Here is a 25,137-nt window from a genome sequence, read left to right on the forward strand (position 1 = left end):
CTATGTCATGCCAAATGCTTGCTTGTCAACTAATACTGTCAGAACGGGAATAGAAAATATTACTAACTGTGAAGAAACAAGGATGGCGACAGATGATGCGGAGTGGGATGTTTGCCATTTAGTTGTTTGAAAGCCTGTATGTTGTCAATGTGTCTCAGTGCAGGGTGTTGGCTGCAGTCTGTTTTAGTAGCTCATAACCTAGGCGCCTCAGTGCGCTCTCTCACTCGCTGTCTGTCTGTCTGCCTCTCTCTCTGGTGTGTGTGTGTGTGTGTGTGTGTGTACGTACGTAGGTACGTACATACATGTGCATTCCTGTTGCACTTGGGGAAAGAACACTAAGAAAGATAGCTTCTCCCAAAATAGATCACTTCTCTGCTTACAGAATGCTTTGTGGGAACTTTGGGGTGTGTACCCACTGAGACCAGATGTGAGCCACTCATGGGAAAGGGTTGGAACCAGACTCACTGATGCTAGGAGTGCACAGACTGGTACGGAATGTGATCTGTATGGGCTCGGCCTCTCAGAGGGATACTGTATAACTCTGTACAGTGAAATAGGTTGTAGCCGCAAACATCTTCAGTTACGTATAGACTGAGTTCCAAAGTCATTTCCTGTCAGACTCTCAGGGGGATGATTAAACTTAGGATGAATTATGTATTTTTTTCTTTAAGGAGAGGATTCAAATATGTTGACCTTTTCTGGGATAAAAATTATTCTAGGCATCTAGTAAATAGTTTATAAAATAATCACTGTGGCATTTTCATGAAGAGTGTTTCTCAGAAGGCGTGCCTTAAGTAACAGAATGCTTCATTCCCCCAAATGCATCACCTAGACCAAATGACTGTCTCCTCTCTGCACCCCTCAGAGACACCACATGAATCTCTTCCTCTCTCCCTCTATCCATGCAAGAAATGCATGTTGATTGTGGATTGGGTATCAGAGTTCATGACAGCAAGTGGGAAAAGCAGCCTTTAAAATATGAGTGAGATATATACATATAAGTGTTGAAGGAAAATAAAAAGCAGAAGGGGTTAAGAAGTGCCGGGGACACACTGTGATTTTAACTTCAGCAATAGTTGAGAAGATGGCACTGCATGAAGAACTGAAGGATGCCCATGACAGATGATTAGAGGCCTGGAGTGGGGAGGAAGCTGCCACCAGGAAAGAGGGAAGACAGGTGTTCCCAGACCTGGTAGAAGCCCAGATGGGCTTAGGGGACTGAAGCCCCTGCAAGGCTCCAAGCTGAAGGAGGGCTGTGCTCTGTCTCCTGCTTTTGCTGGAGTGTTTGAGCCATGTTGCGGGGCAGGCTGAATGGGGACAGTGCCGCAGAGAACCGTGAGGAGAAATGGCTCACAGTCACCTGGGCTGGGGTGGAGGCCATCAAAGAGTTTGGTGCTCAAGCCTCACGAATGAACTACTGAGTGTCCCCTGGCTCCACAGGACAGTCTCAGTATCTACCGCAATGCCACGTCCTTAAAGCCACAAGATGTCTCCCTAGAGAACTATGCCATTATGGGGACGGTGTTGAATGCATTATCTATGTTACAGGTGAGAAGCCGCCTGGAGAGAAACAGTAATTTGTCTAAAGATTAGAAAGGGAGATGTGTTGTGGGTTGAGTTTAGGCACTTGGTCCCCAGCTAGTGGTGCTATTTGGGGACTTGTGGAGCCTCTAGAACACAGAGCCCTTAGCTGTTGAGCTGACACAGTGATGTGGAAGCCCGCATTCCAGAGAGTGACTTGTTTATCCCTTCTGTGCATTCCGAAGTGGCCCCATCTAAGAAGACCTTTCAGTGACCCTTGTGACAGGATTACTTGACTCACAGTGTCCCTGTTATGTACACGTCAAGGTTAATAGGAAAAACCTCCCACGCTGTCAGGCAAAGGGGGTTTATCAATTGTTTGCCCTTTCCAGTGTGTCTTAGTGCTGAGGTAAACAAGAGGAATAGTGAATCGATTGAGCTAATTCTGAAGAAGCGAAGGGGTTTATAAAAGAGATGATGATGGATTTGCCTGGCATTATTAAAAGAAGGCAGGGGTGTGTGTGCTGGTACCCCACACTGGTGAGTTTATTTTTAATCCTGGAAGCCGTTGTCAGCTTGAGAACAGCGATGCTAATGTTTTGTGTGGGGGTACAGCTTTGGACCCCATCAGGTCCATGTTACAAAAAGCCAGGAGGGCTCAATAGATAGGAAGGCTGGCGCAGATGCTGCCAATGGCATAACAAAGGCCAGCTTCTATATAAAGGTTGGAGAAAGGCCAGGATGGCAGTTAGCACGGAGCACAGCTTCAGTTCTCCAGGCACAGGGGGTGGTTTTTCTTCCCTTATTATTTGAGCTGAGAACAAAGGAACAATTGATTGGATGTAGAAGTCCCATGACAAGTAAATGACACTTTGTTCTGGGTAATTGTAGGGTTCACATTGTTTCTTTATCAGTTGATCAAAAAGGAAATTAAAATCTGCTAGGCAAACTGCCCCCGGGAATATCAACAAATAAGCCACTGAATTCAATTTTCTTCTAGGGTTCTGGAAGGTGAACGGACAGGTATTTCCAGAATTTTTCCCTTGTTGAACTCAGTTGGGACTCCCCTGTATGCTTGGTTGTCTGGCCTTGTCCCCCAGGTGATTGTCATCTTCCAATCCACTTGGAGAATTTTGTGACCCCCGGTCCCAAGCCTTCTTTGAAGGACAGCACTTTCTGGGTATAATTTGAATTTTCCAGCATTTTAAGAACCCTATAGATGTCCAATGATTCTTTCCCTCATTTTCTTTCCCTTTTGTTGCTATGAAGAGACACCATGACCATGGCGACTCTTATGAAGAAAACATTTCATTGGGATGGCTCGTTTACATTTCAGAGGTTCAATCCATTATCATAATGACAGGGAGCATGGTGGCGAGCAGGCAGACATGGTGCTGGAGAAGCTGAGAGTCCTACATCTTGCAGACAACAGGAAGTTGACTGAGACCCTGGATGGTATTCTTAGCACAGGAGACCTGAAAGCCTCACAATGACACACTTTCTCCAACAAGGCCATACCTCAAAATAGTGCCACTCCCTGTGAGATTATGGGGTCCAATTATGTTCAGACCACCACACCTGAGGATGTACATATGTGTGTAGGTGCATGTGTGTGCATGTATGTGGATGCCAGAGATTGATGCCCGGTGTCTTTCCAAGTTGATATTCTACATTCCTCTTTGAGGCAAGGTCTCTCACTGCATCTGAAGCTCACCCGTTTGGCAAGACTGGTTGGCCAGTGAGGTCCGGGAATCTCATGTCTCTGCTTTGCTAGCATTGTAATTATAAGTGTGAGAGGCTGTGCCTGGCTTTTTATGTGTGTGCCGGGGATCCAGATTCATGTCTTCAGGCTGGTACAGCAAGCGTGCGGAATAGTTTTGTCAACTTGACACAAGCTAGAGACCTTTGAGGAGAGGGAACCTCAGCTGAGGAACTGCCCCCGTCAGATCGGATTGTAGGCATGTCTGTGAGCCCCAGTGTCTTGATTAACGATTGCTGATCCACCGTGGGTGGCGCCACCCCCAACTGGGTGGTCTTGGGCTATATAAGGAAGCAAGCTGAGCAAGCCATGGTGAGTAAGTGACTGAGTGGCAGTGGTCCATAGTCTCTACTTCAGTTCCTGCCTCCAGGTTGCCGCCTCAGTTTCCGTTCATGATGAACTGTGAGCTAGAAGACGAAATAAACCCTTTCCTTCCCACAATGCTTTGGCCAGTGTTTTAACCACAGCAACAAGCAACACGTCAGAACAGCAAGCGTTTTGCCAACTGAGCCATCTGCCCAGTTCTCCTCCTTGTTTCTAGAAAACATCTTTCCTTTCCATCCCATGAAGAAGCCCAAAGCCTGGAAGGTTTTGCATATTCATTTCCTGGAGGTCTTGCCAAGATGGTTCGAAAATGATGTTCGAAAACTTCACCATAAAAAATGCTTGGAAATGGAAGGGTCAAGCTTGAAATGCTGGCCATTGGTGGTGGTGGTGGTGGGGGGATTGTGAGTGCAGCTTCAGAATGGCCACTGGTGGCCTAGTGAGCTCAGCTTCAGAATGGCCACTGGTGGCCTAGTGAGCTCTGCTTCAGAATGGCCACTGGTGGCCTAGTGAGCTCTGCTTCAGAATGGCCACTGGGGGGCTAGTGAGCGCAGCTTCAGAATGGCCACTGGGGGGCTAGTGAGCTCTGCTTCAGAATGGCCACTGGGGGGCTAGTGAGCGCAGCTTCAGAATGGCCACTGGGGGACTAGTGAGCTCAGCTTCAGAGTGGCCACTGGGGGGCTAGTGAGCTCAGCTTCAGAATGGCCACTGGTGGGCTAGTGAGCTCAGCTTCAGAATGGCCACTGGGGGGCTAGTGAGCTCAGCTTCAGAAACCAAGGCTTGGGAGAAGAACTCAGCACAGCCCTTCTGGTCATCCAAGACTTTTCAAACTGCAGCTTTGGAAGCTTGCCCCAGGAAGGGGTTTATCATCCAGTCTCCAGGTCTCTCTTCCCTCTGATGGGTTGGGGGTAGGGGTTAATGCTGTACACAATCCACTATATTCTAATTTCCTAAATGTCTAGCAACTTGCAGCGTTATGTTGACATTCTGTGAGGAGACATCATTTATCAGAAAACTTGTGAACTTTATGTAAATGCAAAGTATGGTGGGGAATGTGAACACCCTGGAAAGGCTTATAAAACAAAAGCAGGCTGTGTGTTATGTATAGGCTTTGTTTGGGTTGGCTGTGATTCCAGTCATTAGGGGTTTCTCTTCCAGTCAGGCCTTTGTTTTGTTTTGATTAATAATCGTCATAAAATTAAATGAGGAAAGAAGAAACCATATTAGGTATGTCAAACAAAGGAGGTTTAATTGGAACCTGCAAAATGGGAGCTAGGACAGGGCGGAGAGTGTAATGCCTCCACCACTGGAAGGACAGGACAGCGGAGAAGATGCTCGGTACCCAAGTGGAGATTGCTGAGCTGTCCAGGTTCAGTTTTGTAATCTCCTAAGTGTCCTGCTGGAACCAGAAAGGCTGTCACGGATGCTCCAGGTGCTGATCACTGCTCAACATCAGGATTCAACTGCAAGTGGGCAGGATTCTGGGGGATGTAGTTTGCAATATCCAGCACCCTGCAACAGAGTCAAGCACGGAGGGGAGGAGAGATTGGGAGCAAGCAGGCAGAAGAGGCCACCAACTCTTTCATACTGAGGCAGAACATTCTAGATGCACAGGTCATGGACTGTGCGGTGGATGAGTTAAAGTCTCCCACCCGGCTCCAACCATGAGGAAACGTTTGGCATTTTTTTGTTTGCTTCCCACAACACTAAAGCAGTTATTTGCTTTTATTTGTTATTATAATTCATGTGGCTCTTCCCTGTGTGGCATGTAAAAGTTAGAGGACAAGTTTCAGGAGTTCTGTTCTACCATGTGGATTCTGGGCATCAAATCCAGTTGTCAGGCCTGGCTGTAAGTACCTTTGGTCATTAACCAAGCTGCAATTGCCTGAAACATACATGTATTTGTGTGTGTGTGTGTGTGTGTGTGTGTGTGAGAGAGAGAGAGAGAGAGAGAGAGAGAGAGAGAGAGAGCATGGCTGTGAGTCCTCCCCCACCTTGTTTTGAACTGGGGTCTCTGTATCTTTGGATATCCCAGACTAGCTGGCCCTTGAACTTCGGGCATCCCCTGTCAGTCCTCCTACCTATCTCTCTAGTGGACTGCTGGGTTCACAGATGTGAGTTACTACAACCAGCTCTTACAGAGGCTCTGGGGATCCAAGTTCAGATCTCTGTACATACATGGCAAACACTTCTGCCCCTGAGCCATCTCTCCAGACTACATTTTAAATTTTGAATAGTTTCCATTTGTTTCATATTTAAAGAAAGATTCTGACTGAAATAATCCATCTGTATATTCTCTAGTTGATCTTTTATGATCCATTTTGATTTTGCAAGTTTTGGAGTCAAGGCAACAAATATGGAAAAACCCTCCCTCCGTAAAGGAACAGCTGCCTCACAGACACGTCCCACTGGCGACTCCTAGTAGCTCAATGAGGGGAAGGCTGCCTTTAGCTTCTGGAAAGGTGTGTCTCAGAGAAGACTTCAGCGCTCTTTTTCTCAGAGCTAGAAGAAAACTTTCTGCCTCCCTTTCTCCTCCTCCTCCTCCTCCTCCTCCTTCTTCTCCTCCTCCTCCTCCTCCTCCTCCCTATAGAGGACATTTTTATTTAAACCATCGCAGATGTGCTTGTGTATGTTTTGCATATGATCTCACATGTTTCCCCTTACATAACTGTTAACTTGATTACATATCTAGTGGTGGTGTCAGCTGCTGTACAGATAAGATCCATGCAGGTTTTGCTCCTTTTACTTTCTAGGCTCTGCCTTCCTTTCTAGCCAACTCAGTAGCCTCATACCCTTGGTGAAAGTCTTTTTATTTATAATTTGAGGGTTTCCCCACTATGGGCAGAATGACTTTTTTAGTAACTTGCCAGTGTGCTTCCTCTCTACTTGGTAAAACAATTCTATGTCTCAAAGACCCAAACTGCAGCCTGGCAGATAGGGGAAAGACTCCTCAGTTTGGGAAGCTTGTTGCCTGAATCTCCCCCATAACATGGGGTCCCAGGTTCTTTCTAGTGTCCATTTGCCTGTGTCTATCCCTTCCTGCCAATGCCCCCCATACAGGGCCTGGTGGCAAGCTGGCACTTAGAGGCTCAACAAACATTTGGCTATCCAGCTGCGGGTATTGGAAAGCTCTGTTTGTCACGTGGTATCAGTCACATGATTCACAATCTCAAAACAACTGGATTCAAATCCAGTTACTGTCTCTTATTAACTATACGAGCTTAGGAAAGTTATTAATGTTTCCATAAAATCAAGGGGAGATGGCCGCCTCCCTTTGTGTCCCTGTCCATGCTGCTCACAACTAGAATGTGCTGAATACTTCATAGATGCCAGCTTACTGACATTCCGTTTCTTGTTGACAATAGCGTATGTAAAAATCCATCTGATCAGGACCTCGATAAATAATTCAGTAAATGAATTTTAAGGATTTATAAATAAGAAGCCATCTGTACATGAACAGGATCTGCTTTCGGCATGAATCATCGGAATCATCTGGAAGCCTTGTGAGGCAGAAAACAACTGAATGAACTTGAAATGTCTGAGTTTTCCCACGCAAGCGTGGGTAAACCCAATCACGTGTGTACTTACGTGTGCATGAGACAGATTTTGGCACGGGCCTGCTTTGGAATTTCATGTTCTGATAAACTAGCCATGTTCTGGTACACAGTGAGACGTTGAAGCTAACGGCTGGTTGTGATATGTTGATTGGCTGTTGCTCCTTTTTTGCTGCCCCGGGCTGGTTGTCTGGATTGATGGTGGGTCATCTCCATGCATGGACAATGGATTCTCTCGGTCCTTCTTCACTCACGGCACGGGTGCTGTGGGGCCCTTGCTCACCAGGCCGGAGTGACATGAACATTAGAACAATGTATCTAAAGATGAGCTCATTGCTTCTTTCTGGTCCAAAATGCTTTAAAGAGTATTTAATTGGACATGTATGCATGATAGGGGTGTCACAAACGGCCAGACAGTGTAACAGATTTTTCTCGTGAGACCCAATAGCTGGGAAAGGGCCGCACCAGAGATTAACAAGGAGCTAACGCGATAATGACAACAAGGATGACCTCACCATGGCAAATTAGGAATTGGGGGACAAAATGAGATTGATTTTGGAATTGTGCGAAGCTGTTTATGAAGAACCAAATTCTGGGCCACAATAGGAACAGCCATCAAGTACAATTCATAGACAAGGAAATACAAGCATGCGAGCGGGTGCGTGTGGACACACACACACACACACACACACACACACACACACACGTTGTGCTTAGTGCCAAGAAACCTGCAGAGAAATAGTGTGTCTAGTTCTTGTTACTGACAACGAGACAATTCCAGCTCATTTGAGCGTCTAAGGAGAAAGTCTATTGGCAAGCTGACTCATCTTCAGAGCCACAACTCCTAGGAATCATTGCTGTCAGGAAGAAAGCACAGTGATCAAGGATGTTTACATGTTGCTATTTATGATAGAGAAACTCAGAAGCAAAGGAACTGGCTGCTGCAGAAAAATGCTTGACTATCAACATGGAAGAATTATTGGAATTTGGTCTGCAATTGGAAAAGATAGTAAAAAAGCTGCTTGGAGGTCTCCATTAGCCTGCCGAGAACAAAAAGGAGATGAGCCATGTTTGGTTTCTCCAAGTTCTGGATTTGAGTGGCAACCCTTGTCAGGGCCTGCTGGTACCAGGCAGGCTCTCCATGCAGCACAGACGCCCTCCCAAGACTCCCATTTGTCCAGTCTGGAGCTTTGGTTCACGCCACATGTGACTGCTGCGAAAGCTGAGTGAGTGAATCCTGGCGACACTTGTACAGACAGCCACGGGCAACCTGTCTAGAAAAAAACCAAGCCAGGCAGTGGTGGTGCACGCCTTTAATCCCAGCACTCAGGAGGCAGAGGCAGGCAGATCTCTGAGTTCGAGGCCATCCTAGTCTATGAAAGCTAGTTCCAGGACAGGCTCCAAAGCTACACAGAGAAACCCTGTCTCGAAAAACAAAAACAAACAAACGGAAAGACAAAGCACGAGGAATGAGGGAAGTTCTTGTTTGTGATAATAGAGGGGGTGAAGTGTTTACTTTAGGATTAGTGTTTTATAGTATCTTATAATTTTTAAATGTTAACATTTTCAAGGATATATTGCTCAGCTTAACTATCTCTCAGGGTGAAATCCCCTCAGGGTTTCCTTTAAGGCAGCTGAGATGATTTCTCAAGCCCACCACACCAGTTCAGAATGCCTACCCTGAACCAGAGAGTCCAGGGGCCAGACAAAATGCCCCCCTTGTATCCCGATCATCTGCGGGTCCGACTTAGAGAATCTGCCTTTGTAGATGTCTGATTATTCCACACCTGTGAGGATATAGTGTCACTCCTTGAGAGCCAAATCTTGTTTGAAATCTCTGATATCAGAGGGCCCCTTCAGAACACGGATGGTCTAACTGCTTCAGAAGGCTGCATTCACTGGAGGTCGCTTCCACCTGACCCGCCCCGAATAATGCGTCTTTCAGGCCATGGGGCCCTGAATGGGTCGCTCTCAGCTCTTCTCTCTAAGGCGATTATTCTGAAAATCTGCCCTGTCCACAAGGCCTTCTCGGCAGCTGGACAATGAGATGCATCTTTCTGTCAGCTCGATCTCTTTTCTCATTTTTATAGTTCATTTTATTTTGGTGGCTGCTTGGCTAAAGAAGGAAAACCCTGCCTGGACCCTGCCTTTCTATGCACCTGCCTTCAAACTGTCAGCGACTCACAAGGCAAGAGGCTGGAATGGGTTCCTAGCAGGCCTGGGACCTGTGAGAACGGCTAAGAGAGGCGTTGTCTAAATGGGGGTGGCAAGGAAATAAAATGATGGTCCGGAAAGAACACATCCCAAGGCCTGAGCTCTGAGAATGGCCTGCAGAATGCTGTGCAGAGGGCGGCGCTACTCGAGTCTCCTGAGGCTGCCCTGCTGCGCTGCTGGAGAGCAGGAAGCCTGGCACTGCCAGGCCCACGAGCATCTTCCCAGGAAGAACAAGGGGCTTCTAATCTGGCTCATAGGTCCTGTGACAAATGGCAGGATCAAGTTCACTCTGGGTGTTGTGTGCAGCAGGTCAGATTCACTCTGGGTGTTGTGTGCAGCAGGATCAGGTTCACTCTGGGTGTTATACATAGTAGGACTAGGGTTCGCTCTGGGTGTTGTGTGCAGCAGGATCAGGTTTGCTCTGGGTGTTGTGTGCAGCAGGATCAGGTTCGCTTTGGGTGTTGTGTGCAGCAGGATCAGGTTCACTCTGGGTGTTGTGTGCAGCAGGTCAGGTTCACTCTGGGTGTTGTGTGCAGCAGGATCAGATTCGCTCTGGATGTTGCCCATTCTTTGGGCTCGTACAATTTGTAGCATGTGTCCACCCTGCAGTGTTTCGGGGGAGGAAAGCTTCCTTCACCTCTGATGGCTGGTGCAGGTAGGCCTAGACTTCCCTAACGGAAGAAAAGCATCAAACGTCATGGAAGCCTTACATGGCCCAGGTGCCGAGGAAGGAAATTAAGAGCCCAGCAATGGTCTGAATGCCTCTTTGATCCACCGTCAAGGGCTGGCGGAAAGTAAATCGTGTGTGGAGGAAAAAGGAAAGCAATTATTTTCAGATCCATACGGAATTCTCTAAGCTCAAAGAACGCATCTTTTCTTCCTGGAACAGGGAGGGGCTCTGCTGCATGGGGCTTTTATCTCCTGCTTTCAAAAGAGAGGGGTGAGATTAGGAATGCCTTCTCTCTTGCTGTCTTCCAGTGCCCTTAGTTCAAGGTGATCCTGCTATCAAAGGGATGTGTTTGGGGTGCCTGTTCTCCCACCCTTCATCACCACACAGTTTTACCAGCACAGACTCTTCTGTGTTCTGTGCTCAGCCCTCCCTCCAGCCCTCCAGCCCCTGACCACCACTTGCCCTGTCCAGGTAGCTTGCAGTTGGTACCATGCTTAGCTTTTCTAGTTGGTATCTTTTCCTTAGTAATGTGTATTTAGGGCATTTTCGTGTCATTTCTTATATCTATCTAATTTTTTTAATAGTAAATAATATTTCACAGTCTAAATACTTTGTATTTATTTCTCTATTATCTGAAGGACATCTTGTTTTCCAAAGCTTGGCAGTTATGAGCAGAGCTGCTATAAACATCCACAGGCTAGTTTTCAGCTCTTTTAGGTAAGTGTTAAAGAACACAGTGTCTGTGCCACGTGTTAAGGGTATGTTTTTACAAATCTGCTGTCCAGAATGACTGTGGGTATGCATTGCTACCAGCAGGGAGCGAGAGTCCCCATCACTCCTGGTGCTCACCGGCACTTGGTGTCCATGTTTGAGATTCTGACAGTAAAGGACGTATAGTGGGCCTTCTTGTTCTGATTGACATTTCACTGATAATATCTGATACTGTGCATATGTCCATATTGCTTTTTCTTTTCTACTGTACGTCTTCTTCATTGTGGTGTCTGTTGAGCTCCTTGGGATGGTTTCTGACAAGGTTTCTTTCCCTGCTGAGTTTTGAAAGTTCTTGAGTATTTTGGAGAGCAGTCCTGTTCCTGATGTGTTTTCTCAGAAGCAAGTTTGTAACTGTCTCCTCATTCTGTTGATACTGACTTCCACAGAGCGGTGCGTGTGTGTTTGTGTGTGTCCATGTCCAGAGATGGGTATTAGGCATTCTCCATTCTAATTTTTGAGACAGCATCTCTCATTGAACCTAGACTTCACCGATCCTTCAAAACTGGCCAGTGGGACCCCGGATTTGCCTGCCTTGCCTTCCCTGGGGCTGGGATTTCAGTCATGCTGCCATCTGAGCAGTGTTTGCCTGGGTGACTGGGATCAAACTCGGGGGCTCATACTTGCATGCACACACCTCACCTAATGACCCATCTCTCCTGTCCCATAAGAAGTTTTATTTTTAAATTTATTCTTTTTGTCTGTGCACATGTATGTGTGTGTGCGCACATACGTGAACCCACAGAAGACAAAGGAAGACATCAGATCTCCTCGAGCTGGAGCTCCAGGAGGTTGTGAGCCATGCATGTGGGTTACTCAGGTTCTCTAGAAGAACAAGTGCACACTCTTGACTGCTGAATCATCTCTCTAGCTCTAGAGGTTGTTTTTTTTAATAATAAAAATGATTTAAATGGTCTTACCAAGTACCCTTCTCATGAGTCATGCTTCCGGATTTGGATCTACAAGCCCAGCATGGCAGCAATCACCTCGATTCTCCCTAATTATCTTCTAGGGTGTCTAGAGTTTCCATTTCACTTCAGTCTGTTGACACTTCTTTAAAGAATATTTTTTAATTTGTTCTTTAACAATTGCTTCCACTCCCAGCTCCCTGCTCCTAATCCTCCCTGCAATGCCCTTCCCGACAAGATGACGGGCTTTGCACTAGCTTGTTATAAAGGTTAGGATCAAGTTTTGCTAGATTCTTTCTCTTTTGTATCTGGACTCTCAATTGTTCCAGAGCCTAGAGTCTCATTCCCATCAGGCAAGTGCTGTAACCTGATCTATACTCCCAGCGCCCAGCAGATTTATTTCAGAAAGACTATTGTTGCTCCATTTTATTGCCTTTTGATCAGCTGACTATATGTGAGTCTGTCTGTGAGCACCCCACACTCTTTCTAGCAATCTGTTCGTAGCACACTTGGTGTGGCTTTATTTTGTCTCGACTTCACTCCCCAGCAGCCCTAACCTTTGTCCATTCCCTTCAGACTTGTGCTGGCTACTCTAGGCCTGTGGCCTCTCTAGATGAACCACTTTGTTGGAATCCAACGACTAAATCCTAAATCTCTGGAACTGTAATCGAAGTCCATTACATCTGTAGACCAGAGTTTCTTAAACTTTTCCTACCTGCAGCTCCATTCACCAAAGGAGTCTATTGTGATGTAGGCCAATAGGTGTAAAAAAATGTAAACCAAACATTTTGAGATTTAAAATTCATAAAGAAGTTCATTTTAAAAACCATTCCTCTCGGTACACAGACAATTATACCATTCATGGAAGACGAAAGCAAATCTATTACTAGTGAGATTGATGTCCTTGTTTATACATAAAAATTAAGTCTTGGCTGAACATTTCATACTGCAGGGGGTCGAGAATCTTCGATATTTTTCATCTAATTAATATTTTGATTTTATGACCATCAATGCTGAGAACATGATGTTGCATAAATGTATAGTACGAAATGACTGTTTCAAAAATTGTTGGGAATTCTGTCTGAATCCTAAGCCAAAGTCCGCTTACTGATTTTAATGAAGCTTAATGAAACTCAAGTCAACAATTGGAACAGCGATTTTTTTTTTAAATTGGACATTGTAACAAAATTGTTTCATACCTGCTGAGGAATGATGGCAAGAAAATACTCAGCCAGCACTCGGGAGGCAGAGGCAGGCAGATTTCTGTGAGTTCGAGATCAGCCTGGTCTATAAGAGCTAGTTCCAGGACAGGCTCCAAAACCACAGAGAAACCCTGTCTCGAAAAAACAAAAAACAAAAAACAAAAAAAAAAAAAAGAAAAAGAAAAAAGAAAGAAAGAAAGAAAATACTCAGTCTTTGTTTTCTATAATTAAGTCATTGTTTTTCTATAAGAATGAAAAGAAACTTTCATAGCCTGCAACAGCCTTGAATCTGCACTGCACGGAAGTGTCTCAGGCAGTGTTGGTGTTGCAAAGAGTGGCTGCAGGCTTAATGCAAAATGCACATGTTGTGTATTCAGAACCAAGGCTGCGGTGATGTCACGCAGTGCTATAGACCAAGCTGCTGAGAGCAGAGACCGACACTGTTACCTCTTGTCTCTGTGCATGGCCTAACAGCATTCTTCAGTTCTCTGACTTTGTTCACTAGAATTTTACCATTTTCCTCGAACTTTCTACAGATTTAGCTGTGTGGATCCCTAAGTACTTCATATTAGGAGGTGCTAATGTGAATGATAGTGTGCTTTTAATTTCAGTTCTGCTTGTCCACTAATACATAGAATGGAAGAAAGCGGTCTGTGTAGCACAAATAATAAAACCCAGAGACAGATATGGGTTCAACCTGAAGATCAGAAAAGCAAGCAGCCAATCACTAGAGAGCTCTTACCTCTAAAAACTCCTCAGACTGAAAGAGAGCAAGTTTCTATTTCATGCAGCCTTATATGCCTCTCTTGTGCTGTGATTAAAGGCGGGAGCTGCCACCACTTGGATCTGTCTCTGCATTGATCTGGTGTAGTCCACGGTGGCCTTGAGCTCCCAGAGAACTCACCTGCCTGTCTACCAAATCCTGGGATTAAAGGTGTGTGACACCACTGCCTGGCCTATGGAGGCTTAGTTTGACCCACTGGTCTTCAGGCAAGCTGTATTTATAAAACGTAAATAAAGGATCACTGTAAGTCTGCGTTTGTGTACTCGCCTGAGTCTCGCTGCTTTGCTGTAATTGCCTTCAGTTCCAGAAAGATCTCGCTGATTCTTGTCCCGCAGGATCATGATATCTGCAAGCAGAGTTCTCCTTATTTTCACTCTTTTCTACTGGACTAGCTAGTATTCCCAGGAATGAGGGAGAGGGGCGGTGGGAGGCACCGTCTCTACCTTGTTGCTGATCTTGGTGGGGAAGCTTTGGTCTGTGCTCTGAAGTGTGGTGCAGTTATGGGTTCTCTGGGCTGTCCTTCCTAAGTTAGGAAGGCTTCTTCTCATCCTTATTTACTGAAAGTTCTACCCATAAACAGATGTCGAATTTTGTCAAACACTTCCTTTTTTCATCTTTTATTATGGTGATAGGAAATATCCTTGGGACTGTTCATGTGACTGATTATTGAGCCGATTGGAAAAATCTCGGGCCTCCCCTGACATCTTAGTTGTTTGTTATAGCATGCGATTCTCTTAAGCACTGCTGGATGGATTTGCTGAGGTTTTGTTGAGGATTTTTGCAGCTGTCCAGATGTGAGGTATTGCTCTGCTGTTTCCTTGTAAGGAAATTGGTCTTCGGGTAACTTCTGCCTTATGGAATAGGTTAGCCAGGAATCCTTCGGCCCCCCTCCTCTAAGATGCTATAGAGAATCGGAGCAATGTCTCCCTTGTCTGGTGTAATTCCCTAATGAAAACATCTGGGCCTATGCTTTCCATTTGAGATGATGATTAGTTATTTATTTATTTTTATAAATATGAGCTGTATTGGATTATATATCCTGATAGCATTTTCCAGAGATATTCCTGAGCATAAATACCTTCAAGTCTTCAACTCATGTAGTAAGAACTGGGCAAGTTGCCAACATTTTGGTTGGGCAGGAGGTCCTTAGCATACGAGTTTCCACCCATAAAGATGATGGGGCCCTAGAATAGTAGTTTTTATGATCCAGGATCTGGAGAACTCACTGTTCTCCCAGAAGGTTGAGTGTGTGTGTGTGTGTGTGTGTGTGTGTGTGTGTGTGTGTGTAGGGGGTTATGGAGAGATGGCTCAGTTTAAGAGCAGTTGCAGGTCTTCCACAGGACCCAGATTCAGTTCCCAACACCCATATAGTGTCTGTCACCTGTAACTCCAGCTCCAGGGCCTCTGACATCTCCTGTCCCCTGCAGGCACTGGCCACACACAGCACACACATTCATACATGCATGCACACATACAGATACAATAAATCATTAAATATTTCTGTGTATGTGTGTGTAATATGATTTTAAATAGATTTTTTAAATAAATCATACTGATTTTCCTAGGAAATACATCTCTAAGCCTTTTTATTCTTTTTATTCAGTCTGAGACCCTCATCTGTGAATGGTGCTACCTCTTCCCTCTTCAGGGAAGACTCTCTGTAAATACCCTTATACCTACTTGGAAGTGTATCTCCTAGGTGACTAAATCCAGTCAAGCTGACAATAAAAATATAACTCTCACAACTAGCGACATTAAAAATGTTTTGTGTGCCTATTTGCTGTGCTTTTGATAATGTTTATTTTTCACGTCTTCTGCCCCTTTTCTGGTTGGACTGTTTATTACTAGATCTTGGGGTTCTCTGGGAGCCTCAATATGAGTCATTTGTCTTTCCACTTGCAAGTATACTTCCTCCAGTCTGCCCTGGAGTGTTAGCTTCTTCTCAGAACACTTGCTCCTTTGTAGCCCCCTTCCTTTGTCAGTCTTGTCTTTGGTGTAGACCTCTCAAATTTTCCCTGAGGCTTCTTTTTCAAGATGTAACTTCATGCACCCACCTGTTGGGTCTGTGTGTGTGGCGAGGGGTTCAGATTGAGGGTTTCTGCCCGCTAGAGATAACTAATTGCCCCCATTACATCATGCTGAAAAGAATTTCTTTCCTCCATGTAATTAATTGTCTCTATTGATCAAAAATCAATTGGCCTGAGTCATGCATAGTGGCCATGCCTCTACTCCCAGGATTAGCTTAATAGTCTGTACAATCGTTCAAATTGTGTATTTTATGTTGGATGAGTTTTGGTGGCTCTTATTTTTAATGAGTCAGTTTTTTCCTAAATTACCAATTTTATAGAGGTAGCATTTGCCACAGTATCTTTATCACAATAATAACCCTGGAGCGACGCCCCTCCCTTTCATGGCCATAGCGTTGATTTAATTTTCCCCTTCAGTCTGGATAGAGCCTTGTCAACTTTGTTGTTTTAAACAGCTGGCTGGTTCTCAGTTTTGTTACCTTTTCTGTTTTCAGTTATCTCTATTTCCGTTCTTTTAGTACCATCCTTCCTTCTGTGTCTAATACGGTCTTGTTCTTCTCCTTAACTATGAAAAAACTCATTCTTCAATTATTTAACCCTAGCACATTAGCGGTCTCAGGTTTTGTTTTAGAGGACTTTTAATTGTGTTGGTGTGCAGGGGGAGGGGTTCTCCATGTGTGTACGGTGACAGTGGCCAGAGCTGGAGTTGCCAGTGGTTGAGCCACCTGCACAGGTGCTGGGACTGAACCTGGGTCGTCCGTTGAGAGCAGTATAACCTCTTACCTGCTGAGCCATTACCTTACTTCTCCAGCTCCCGGTCTTGCTTTGATGTGTAGAACTCCCTGTGTTTTTATTTATTTATTTCCTTCTGCATATTAAGTGTGCTCAGGTCCCTGTTTGACTACAGAGAAGTAGCATGTGGGTCTGTTTCTACTGTCTGTTGCTTCCGTTATAGATGTTAGTTTTCAGGCATCTGCACTGGCCTGCCCTTGGGGTCCTGACAGGATCCGTCCTCAGCTGCAGCCGCTGAGAGCACCTCCTGTGCACATTCACTGTGTTCCCTATTAAATGGGACCTGCCTACTTTCCATCTCTCTCTATCTCTGTCTCTCTGCGCCTCTCTCTTCTTTTCTGCTGCTCCTGTCCCCAGAGGCCAGTCTCCCCCATCCTGTACCTTATTTTAACGTTCCCTTTCCCCCAATAAAACCTCCTCCAGCTCTGTTGCATGGTGCCTTTCTCTTGCGCATTGCTTTTTAAATGGCAACAATAGACCTTGACTGGTTAGATGACATCCTTGACCCCTAGGATTTTCTTTTTCTTTTTTAATTAATTTGGAAATGATGTGTGAAAATTTTCAGAGACCCTGGATGGCATCTTCTTGTGTTACAATAAGGAAGAGGGTTTGTGTACTCTAGAAGGAAGCAAGAATACAGGAGATTACCTTATTTTAGGTATTGTAGTGACTTTGCAGTAGTTGTTGGCTCTATGAGGCCCCATGTATTTGTCTTCTAATAATTATAGGATTTAATATTTCATTTATGGGAACTGAAAACTTAAGCTGCTTACCATGCTCAGGCCTCTTGGTGGATCCAAAGCTTCACTTTGTCCCCTGGGTCCACCAGAACCAGGCAGAGTTTCTGTCTGCCTTGTGGCCCCATGCCTCCCTTCAGGCTTTCCCATAGGCTACTCGGGAACTAGCAAACGCAGGCAGGGAGGACAGGGGTTGGGGTCCCTTCTCTTTGGTGCTGTTTTTCGGTGTTTGTCTCTTCAGTTGCTGAGGATTTTCAGAGCCCCACACCACTTCAGAATTCTGATTACTGGGTCTGCGAGACGGTTCAGTGGGTCGGAGTACTCACTATACGCGTCTCAGCACGTGTGTATACAGACAGAGTGGCATGTGTCTGTAGCCCAGTGACTGGGAGAGAAGGCAGGGGAAAGGAGGAGTCTGCTGGGGCTTGCCGGCTACCAGCCTAACTGGAAACCAGCAAGCTCCAAGGTTCTGTAAGACACCCTGCCTCAAACATGAGCAATAAAGACGCCATGTCTTCCTCTGGCCCTCCCCATGGACACATGAACACCTGTACCTGCACACATTTATGTCCAAACATCCATAACACACACGCATGTGCTTGCACACACACATAGGCACACACCAACTACTCGAGGAGAAAATAGCAGATAATGTTGGGATTTCTTCAATGTCTTCTGGTAGAAGAAATAGACCAGCTTTCCATCTTCCTCTTGTTCCGCATTCTTTCCCTAATCCATGAGTCATTCCACGCTCAGGGAGCTCTTGCTGTGTCTGGGCTCTGTCCTAGCCACGGGCAACATGACAGATAGGATCCTTGCCCTGGAGGTCTTCATGGACTTGCTAAAGCTGGATGGATGACCAAGAGCTGGTGAACACACGCTGCTTCCCCTGCCCTGTGGCAAGGGTCAGAATTTTATGATCACGTCCCCTTGCAATCCTCGCAATGACCTCAGCATGTAGGTGCTGTAGCTTGGGGCACTTTTGTGACTTGCCCAAGGTCCAACCAAAAGACATAAGATTTGAATCAGACAGTTCCAAGAATAGGTAGAGCCTCTCACTGATGTGAAGACAGTAGAGACAGTCACGTCGCTGCCTAGGAATAGTGAGGGTTTTTACGGCTGATTAGAATTGTCTACTCACAGTCCAAAGCACCTGTTAGTTGAGGCATGCAAACCCTGTATTTACCACATATTCCTGGCAAAACAGGCCAACTAATAATAGGCGACCAGCCCTACTTTTGGTAAGTAAAAATTATTGGGGAGACCTGTGTTTGAGTGGATATTTTAAAATCAAGTAAATCATTTTCACCTTTAAAATGACCTGACCTTCAGAAAATGAGTTGGAGTGTATTCTCTGTAGTGTAATACAGTGTCATGGGAGAAGGCACCGTGAGTTGCCTACAATGTTCTGCATCTATTAGCCGAACTGGTAGACATCTGAGCTCCAAGGAGGTTGGTGTGATGGTTTTAACCCTGCAGATGACGGCAGCTTCGTTATCTGTAAGCAAACTCTCAATCCTGTGTTGTTTACAGAGGAGAATGGATGATGGGAAGTTGGGTGCTTGCTGTAGGAAACAGGTCCCCATTTTCTCATGGGGAATACAGTCCCTGGTCAGCTTAACCTGCCAGACAAGCCCAAGTCAGGATAGAGTGAAGCGTACTTATAAAATCGCCAGGAAACTCAAAGGGAAGAGGGGCTAGTTTTTACCAATCTTTAAGTGCAGGGCTGACATGGAGAGGTTTCTAAGAACTTGCTTCTGAAGACATCACCTACTGGTGGAAGCTGGCATTGCAACTTCCTGCTCTGTAAATAAAGGAGCTGCAGTCAGGCAGCCAGCGGGGAGAAGTTGATCCCTGGCCTTCTGTCCCTGCCTTCTCCCCTCCTCACCGCATCACTAGGACCCACACTCTGAACAGAAAGCCATCACTATAAATAGAATGTGGATTTGGGCATTAGAACCATTGCTTACATCTGCCCCTTATAAGGCATCCAAACCAACTTACATAGACACTGGCTTCAACTGTTGTCATCCAAACAAGTAGCTCCGTCCCCAACTGTCACCAGTCTGAAATTAAAGGATCTTTCTTTATAGTTTACCTTTACGTGAGGCAGGCTACCACCAACAGCTTCAGGAAAATAATTATTCTAATAAAAAATCCATCTTATCTTTAATTGGGGCTAGCGTGGAAATCAAGAAGAAAAATGGGATGGGAAGCTTCCATGGCCAAGCAGATCAAGCACTAGTCTTGTTAAAGAAGCAGGTCTTCTTACTTTCTTGAAGATGTTTTATCCCGTGACACAAGTGTAATTTTACCAGTTGAGTCCCAGAGCTACTCATATATCTTATATGTGTATGTGTGCATACATATATGTGTGTGCATGTGTATGAGTATGAGTGTGTAGGCACACATATGTGCGTGTGGGTGTGTGCATGTGTATATGTGTGTGCACGGATGTGTAAGTGTGCATTTGTGTATGCATGTTTATATGTGAGTATGCATACAAATGTGTTTGTGAGTGTGCATGAGCGTGTGTGTGTGTGTGTGTGTGTGAAAGTCTTGTAACTCTGGCTCATGAGGGTCTTTTTGGAACAATCTCTTCTCCCCTTTTAGCTCCCTTGTCCTTTGAAAAAGTTCACATTTTCTAAAGGGCTTTTTCTTAGTACCATCCTCTGGGGTTCATTTACTTTTGTTTAATTAGTTTCCTGTTAATTAAGAGTGAGAATTAGCTGGGTTCTAAGCATGCTCGCAGAGCTAGAGGTAAGCTAGAGTGGCCCCGAAGGAAATGGGGCTGTAATTTGGGAACAGGTGGGCCAGGCCTTCTTTTTCTCTGGTCTGGGTAATTCCGCTGAACTTGGTGTCTGTGGGCTGTAGATTCATTCACGTGACGAGAAAACCCAGCAAGCCCTTGTGGGTCAGAGAATCGTGGGCGGTAGAGGTTGGTGCCTGCAGGAGGGGGGCTTTTGTCTTTTTCTTCTAATTAGCTCCAAGTCATTCAAAGTTGTGCCATTGTAGAAGTTTTCCAGCCCTCATTTTTCCAAAGAATCTCACCTGCGTGCTATGTCGCGTTTCCTGTCTGGATCCTTCGGCTGCTCCGTCTTCAGTCAGTGCACTCTCAGTACCCTGATGTGGATTCAGTTTTAAGAATAATTTTCCTATCAATACCCTCTTTGAAAGCTGTTTCCCCTCGGTTTATTTACAGGGTGATTTAATTCACTAAGAAAACCACGTCATGCAAGTTTTCAGTTTCTTTCCTTGAGTGGAGGGGGAGGGGCTTCATGCTGTGATAGCAAGGCTGTGGGTCACAGCGTGTATTTCCTGGCAACTGGGGAAAGGATCGGCAAGCTTTAACGATGAAAGTTGCAGGCACTAGTGAGTCACAACTTTGAGGGTTGTGGTTATCAGGCACCATTCACGATGGCTTTGCACTCCGTGTGTATGCACGCATTGCACACACACACAAGCCACACATCAGTGACAGATGACCTATTGAAATAATTTCAGAGCCGGTCTGTGGTTGCTACGACAACCAATGCTCTCTTGGCTTTTATCTGGCCATGTGACAGGGACTTTGACGTCAGCCAGAGGCAGAGTCTGTGCCTGAGTCTGTCCGCATAGTCAAAGGCTTGTGAGAATCTGGTGGATGCTGGACCTCGCTGCTGAGGCTGTCGCTGCTGCTGTTGCTTTCACTGCGGTTGTTACTTCCCAGGGGCTGCAGGAGCATGGACTACTAAACCCCACATTGCTACGTGAGGTAACCAGCTTGCTTTATACGCCTGAGTTACGCGTTTTCCCAGCCTGTGGTGGTTTTTTTTCTCTCCCCTCTTAACCTCCTACAACTTTGTCTTCAGGAGCGGTTACTGATGGACCCAGGCAAAGAATGCGAAGTGACTTCTAGTCATGCATTTCAGGCAGTCTCTGGAATGTGGTTAGATTTGGATTAATGTTCCGTGAAGTAGGTTAAAATGTAATCTCCTTGCGAAACACTTGCTAACATACATTATTTAAAGATTCGCGTTGTGCGGCGTGAGCCAAACGTGCTCCCTCGAATTCCAGAAATCCTCGTTCGGTATTGTTCTGAATCTAACAACTCCAGCACTGCCTGACAGGGTGCAGCTAACTTTTCCTTGTTGCAGCTGCTGATTCTGCATCAGCCCACGGCCGTTTGGGTTTGGTTTCTCTCTCAGCTGCAGTGTGTACGCTTGGCGTCAATGAGAGCAGGGAGATAAGACGCTAGACTTTGAAAGTTGTGATTCTTAGTGTACAAAAGGGCTTTCAGCACCCTGTAAACAACGGGGGACACTGGCAACAGCTTCCTGTTTAGAGAGAAAGAATCTCCAATGTGCCAAGGAAGTCGGGGTGGGACCTATACATGTGTGTGTGGTTGCGTTTTGGGTGTTACTGTAAAGTCTTTCTGTGGCTTTCTCTGAAAACCCAGTAGTGAAGAGGAGGGACCAGGTGGCCTTTTCTAAGGAGCCCTGTGGGCTGGTTCAGATCTTTATTCTTAATTAAAATAATTATTTATATAAGAAAACAAGAGCCTGAAACCAAATGTTCATTGTTGTGAGGTCTACCTTAATTGCAGCACAGATTTAAAATGCTCACAAAAATTTTGCTCCAGGTCTTGCGTGAATAATTTGGTAACTCTGCCGAGCAAGGGTTCTCACCTCTCCAGTTCTCTGATACCCTGGGCTCGAGGTTGTTGTGGGGGCATTGCTATGGTTCTGCTAGCTCCTTCTGTAGCTTGTAGTTTCAAGGAAAACGCTGGCTCTGAAGCAAGCCTAGATGTATAAACAGGATTCTAAATACTGCAGATTTAACAGAATTGAGGCATATTTTAGAGTACCATATGGAAGAGAACCAGCATATATGGAGTTGAGCAGAGACCGGCTCAACTCCATACATGATGGCTGTATGTTGATGAGATGTTAGTTGTGTTTCAGCTCAGTGGAAGAATACGTGATTTTTGATCATATTACCAGGTGCAGAAATTTAAGTTATGCCCTTTACACTTGTGGGTGAGAACCTTTAACAGCTCTCAGCTACAGTGGTCACTGACTAACTGCTTGTATCAATTATTTCCCGAGTAGCTTTCAATGAGCAGACCTATTTTGAGCAGAGCTTCCATGAGGACTGTCCAACGTCTGAAGGGCTTGTATGGACCACGTACCTATTAACACAGCTTCCCATCCTTTACCTCCCCTCGTGATTCCAGTAACTCAGAGGCTACCTCTTTAACATGCCAACTGGTGTGTGACATTTCATTTGTGCATGGTGAGGGCAGTCATTGCTGTCATTTGGCATACACTAGGTGACCAACTTTTCGGGCTCCAACTCCAATGTCGTAATTCTTTCTCTTGATTCTCTCCCTGGGTTTTGAAATCACAAGAGGATTGTGTGCAAAGCCCTTATACATGAGACTAGATTTCAATAATAAAAATGAGAGAGAGAGAGAGAGAGAGAGAGAGAGAGAAAGAGAAAGAGAGAAAGAGAGAGAGAGTTGATGCTAGGGGCAAAATGTCAGTGAGAAAGTTGGAAAGCCGCCTCTGAGAAGAAAGGTGCTGCTTTCAAAGCCACAGGTCCTTTTTTTTTCTTTTTTTTTTTTAATAGCAAAATAAGGAAAAAGGACTCGTGAGCAGCATCTACCTGCAGCAGTGCGACTGTGTTGCCTTCAAGGTCAAGTTTGCTTCAGCCTCAAAAGATGCCAGTGTGGAAGGATTTACTCTAGACACCGGCTGCTGCATTATTGAGTGCTTTGTGTAGAGTTTCAGGAAACCTTAACCCTTTCGGGGCCATGAGCATGTTTGGCAATCTTGGTAAAGCCTACGGACTCTTTTCAGAATGATATCTGAACAACATAAAACAAATCATGCCGGTTGCAAAGGAAGCCACTTTCCGTTAAAATGTGTTCAAAATAACAAGAGGCCATGAATTTGAAAAAGATCAGGGGGGGGTGGTGGTATATGGATGAGGTTGGAGGGAGAAAAGGGAAGGAGAGAGATGAATAATTACATTATAATCTCAAAAATAAAAAAATAAAATGAACTATTTCTTTAATTAGGATAGTATATGTACTTTGTTGATATGTTCTTAAATCATACAAAGCAGCAGCAGCTGCAATGGCGATCATAATTTTGGAGTGGCGTTATCCATGAATGCTGTTTTGAGACTGAGCTGGTCTAACAACTGCCATATGAAATGCAAATACCTGTGATTTCTCTTGGCAACAATGTCACAACCATTTTGGTTTGTGACCCACATTGTAAAGGAAGGAAATACTGAATTTCAGTTTGGGGTTGTGGAAATGGAAGATGTCATGTTTTTAACCACCCAAGTTCCCAGGGTTCTTCTGAATTCTGTCTGCCTTAGAGTTAACTAATATGTGAGTTTGTGTGACCAAAAGCACTCAGAACCCACTGCACAAAGTCCATAGCCTCGTTTTGGTTCCACAGCATCTGATTTTATTCTTGGACCATGAGAATGTCACAGTATTCTCTAAATACCTGGTGCAGAGATGGGTGGTGTGGTCCCTCAGCTGCTTACCTGTCTTTACTCTCCTCTGCCTTTGTCATCCTAAGTCTTCTGTGACCTGGACTGAGAGAGTCTCACCCGGTTCACTATGGGTAACGAGGGAAACAGAGTGTTGACACGTTATACAAGTTCAAACCACGCACCACGGAGGGCTGTGGCTGTTTACAGCGACCTTTATCCGCACGGGGAAGGTGACAAAGCGGTGCTTGGATGAGCATGTCAGGCGCTATATGAGATCCAGTGAAGGAATCCATGCGCTAACAACCTTTAGAGCAAGCATTAAAGACTTTCTAGCTTAAAGCAAACCATACATAGACGCAAACCGACAACAAGCAAAGCTATTTCCAGCCGCACAAGGCTGACTTGTCAGGAGCCTCCAGAATAGTATGCATTCAACAGGAAGTGGGGAAAGGAGACACTTCCCAAGAAAGCTGAGCTGCATGCACAACATGTTTATGCTAGAAGCAGGAGGTGCAAATGTTATTGTTTACCTCGACATACCAGAAAAGCTCCCATTCCCCACATTGCTTTGAATGAGAAGGAACTAGTGCTGGCTTCCGTGTGTGCCACTGGGGAGCCCTGCAGTCGGTTGGCAGCTGTCACAGCCCTGTGTTTAGAAAGTCCAAAGCCAGCCTTTCGATTACATCATCACCTACCGCCCCAGCGTGAAAGAATGGAGCTAAGATGTTTTGCACAAGCTGTTGTTTAAACCAAATCCAAATCCCTTGAATCTGAAATGGAAGCTGAGCGATTTTCCTTCGTGCATTCTCAGAGGGATTACCAAAGAGGATGTTCTCGAATAGTTCTTGCTCTTTGGATTAGGAAAAACACCTGCGTGGAGACTGAGTCTCTGTGGAAACCTGCGGGGAAACTTGGAAAAGTCTAACATCTCCAACTGCCCTTTGCCTCTTAATGGTAGTGTTGGAAATTTCAGCACAGAAAGGAATGTGTCACTATTTTTTTTTTTACAAAATCAACTTTATTTTTAAAGTGCTGCCTTGTGGTGGAAAACCAATTAGGAACAGCATTACAAAATTTAACATTTTTAAAATTGTTTCCAGAAGGGAGGCCATAAAATTCAGTGCTCATTAAGACCTGTATACAGAAATTGTATGACAAATATTTAAGTCCCCTGGTGCCACGGTCTCCAAACCAATATCAATCCATTTCTGATTTTAAATTTCTGTGCTTAAATTTATTAATGAAATATATATCTGTAGATGCCATTGATGTCATGCTAAAATGGCTCAGTGCATACGAGCACTTCCTGCTCTTTGAAAGGGCCTGAGTTCAGCCCCCAGAAACCATGCCAAGTGGCTCACAACTGCTTCTACTTCCATTCAGGA

At 45.2% G+C, this 25,137-nt stretch overlaps 1 protein-coding gene across 4 annotated transcripts in view; it reads left to right on the forward strand.

The window, feature by feature from the left end:
- The window catches only part of Ncald (neurocalcin delta), a 345,789-nt gene that overhangs the window by 251,891 nt on the left and 68,761 nt on the right, over positions 1-25,137 (forward strand). The window contains exon 1 of one of the 4 annotated variants that reach the window (XM_041637609.1): positions 20,848-21,014. The exons of the other annotated variants lie outside the window; for them this stretch is intronic. The gene's annotated coding sequence lies outside the window, so the exon portion shown is untranslated. Of the gene's footprint in view, positions 1-20,847; positions 21,015-25,137 lie in introns of those variants that run through there. 4 annotated transcript variants of the gene reach the window in all.

The sequence above is a fragment of the Microtus oregoni genome, unplaced genomic scaffold (assembly GCF_018167655.1).
Source record: "Microtus oregoni isolate MIOR12 unplaced genomic scaffold, Mior012 000053F_ref0000044, whole genome shotgun sequence".
NCBI classification, from domain to species: domain Eukaryota; kingdom Metazoa; phylum Chordata; class Mammalia; order Rodentia; family Cricetidae; genus Microtus; species Microtus oregoni.